Source organism: Nematolebias whitei, chromosome 21, assembly GCF_014905685.2.
Source record: "Nematolebias whitei isolate Nwh7 chromosome 21, NemWhi1, whole genome shotgun sequence".
Classification (NCBI taxonomy): Eukaryota; Metazoa; Chordata; class Actinopteri; order Cyprinodontiformes; family Rivulidae; genus Nematolebias; species Nematolebias whitei.
This window is the reverse complement of record NC_056518.1, coordinates 21479692-21483049: the sequence shown is the minus strand read 5'-3', so window position 1 is coordinate 21483049 and position 3358 is coordinate 21479692.

Below are 3358 nucleotides of genomic sequence, written 5' to 3'. Positions count from 1 at the left end.
GTAAACCAGGAAGTGTCTTTTTAGTTGTTTTCAGCTTATGTAACCCTTTTCCTAAACCTAAGCTTACACCTGACCCAGAGGACCAACCCTAAACTTTACCCCCTTACCCTTGTGCCTAAACCTACCAAGACCTTTAACATAACTGCTTGAACCTTTACTCTAAACCTACCCATGTGAAGCTATTATGAGCGCTAACAAAGCTAAAAACAGAGCCCATTATTATTGCTAACAATGCTAACAACCTACCTTTAAACCCACTAGGAGGTACAGGAGGGGCAGTCTGACCGCTCCATATGGGCATGATAAAAACTAATAGCGGCCTTTTAATGGCTGATAACATCCGAAGCGGGTGGTATTTACTGGTTAACTGGACATCATTAACTTCGCGCAGACTCTCTCACTGGTACGTTTTCATCTTTAAATCACTTCTTGGTCTGCTGCCTTCATACATCTCCTCCTACTTGTCTCTGTGTGAGTGCAGCTACAGCGTGCGCTCTCAGGACATTATTACCTGCAGTGTTCCCTCAGTGAGGACTGAACTAGGCAAAAGGGCCTTCTCCTACTCCGCTGTTTCCTGGAATATCTTGCAAAAAGATCTGAAGCTCCCTACCATGACCTCTCTAAGTGGCTTTAAACAGCTGTTAAATTCATGACAATAACCAATGCAGACATGTTCCTGTTTTTAGTTTTCTACACTGCCTTAAAATCTACCTGTTTTTTTTTTGGTTACTTTTTCTTTTAAACATCATTTCATTTTCACTTGTTAAAAAATCTCATTTTGTACAAATCCTTTATGATTGTCTATTATTGTCTTTGTTGTCCACTGTTGTCATCACTCTTTGTTAAAATCAGGTCTTTCTTGTAATTGAGCCCCAGATGCTCAATGGGATTAAGCTGTATAAATAAAGGTTGAATGAATGAAAAATTGGTTGTTATCGCCCTGATGGCTGTTTGCTATTCTCAGAGGGCTGAGTGATACTAATAGCAGCATTGTAGGAAGGAGACAGTTGAACACGGAGACCTCCGCCCCCGTTTAATGATGGACATGTTCTCTTCACAAAGATGGCCTCCTTTACTCCTCTCTCAAACCATCGTTCCTCTCTATCAAGGATGTGAACATCTTCATCCCTGAAAGAGTGACAGCTGGTCTGGAGATGAGTGTAGAACACAGAGTCTTGGCCTGGTGATGCTGCTCTTCTGTGCTGGTCCATCCTTTTGGCCAGTTTCTGTTTAGTTTCCCCTAATGTAATGTAATGTAATGTAATGTAATGTAATGTAATATAATATAATTATATTTTAGTCTTTAAAAAAATACATTACCGCAAAGACTCGTACATCCCAATGATCCAGTCCTCCATGTGCCCATCAGGGCACTAACAACCAATTGTTAGGTTGATGATCCTCCTTTATCATGTGAACAGCTAGTTTTGGATGTCAACAACAAACTGGTTGATCCACTATGAGAAGGTGCTATTTATAAGACTGAGTTTATTGCAGCTCCTCAGACTGATGAACTATTTTGAATAAAAGATGAAATGTTTCAACAAGTTTTAAATTAAAATTGTATATATTTTTTTTTAATCGATCCAGAGGACTTGACTAATCTTTGTTACGACTTACATAACATTTTATTGTTGCTTTTTGCTAAGAATGTTTTTATTCTATTTTATTTGAGCAACTCTTGTTGAAATGTTGACTTCAGTAAGATTGTTTTTACAATTAAAAATGTGCCAGACAAATAAAAAACGATTGTTGTTTTTATTACCATCAATAAAACAGTATGTCTTTTTATTTCTGGGAAGTCTGTTTATTTTTGCAGGGCAATTCCAGACTTCTTCTTGAATAAGAAGTGCGTTCTTTTGGGGCAAAAGTTGTGTTTGAAATGTTAGACTGTCAAAATATAAGCTACGTTTCATAACACTCGTAAAAGCATTAGATAAAAAAAAAACAACAACCTAGAAATAACTGCTGACATTTATTTTTTGTAGAAATTGGAAGTTATAAGTGAATTTGAATGCAGCGATGATGCCCCTTCAAAACTATTAGATGAAGAAATTTTGAGATCAGGTTTGTTATTTTTGTTTAATATTTGTGAATGTCATAACAAATTATAGCAAAACTCATCTTTAGACTCAATATAAGTTAAATCAGTCATAATCCAATTCATGCTAAATCTCTACTATTAGGGGTTTTATATATAGAGTCCTCTGACAAATCTTTGAACAAAATATAAATAAAAAAAAACCTTAAAGTCAAGTATTCAAACTGTCTTGTGATCACTTTATCAGACATCAAATTATAATTTTACGTGCAGTTTGTCTTGCTGAAGAACTCCCTCCACTGTGGCCTGCAAGGCCTAAACAGCCTGGTGTTGCACAACTAAAAGTTTTGTGGTAACAGTTACAAGTAAGATTATGACTCATGTCAAACAGTGTTGACAGGCGCCATAATGATGATGGTGTGTGTGGTGGAGCCCACATGTGATGATGTTATTCTTTGGAACAGCTTTGGAAAATGTAAAACAAAAAAAACCAAGTTGCTCAATGTCACTGTTGATGTAACCATATTTGAGTTGTGTGCACCCATATTGCAGTTAATTATGGGGTTTGGCCAGAGGACTCGATGTGTCTCCTAGGCAGCTCGTCGTGTTGTGAAACGTCAAGAACTTCACTTCGTCCTTACTAATTAGAGGACATTGAGTCGTGTCGGAATTCGCAACATCTGTCAGCATCTTCCAAATACCATCAATTCATTAACTCATTACACTTCAGTGAATTTATTCAAGCTGATGAATTAACTTTTTAAATGTTATCTTTTGTGTTCACTGTTATCACACCGTCGTCGTTATCACAGTAGAATGGCCAATGGAAAATCTGAAAAGGAGGGAAACTTGTTGTCAAAAACCGTGCTGATAAATCTAAAAATCTCCTCGGTCCAATTCGTGGTACAATCATCTCGAAGGAGAGGCTTTTTGAAGTGGGCCCATATGCAGCGGACCACAACCTGTTGCCACATCTCAAAACATCTACAGAGATGGAAGTCTGCACTGAAGGGTTTTTGTCCTACAGAGAAACATGTCCTGAACGCAACAGCATCAAAAATATAATAGAATATTAATATATATAATATAATATTGTCATCGTTCTTTGTTGAAATCAGGTCTCTCTTGTAAATGAGTCCTCGAGGCTCAATGGGATTAACCTGTCTAAATAAAGGTTGAATGAATAACACGGCATTTCAGGATCACAGAGCTGCAACGAGCTGAGAACAAGAGCAAACTGTCCTGAGAATGTGAAAATAAGATGCATTTATTGACATTTAATGATGACTTAAAGGCTCCTTATTTGGTAAAATATCT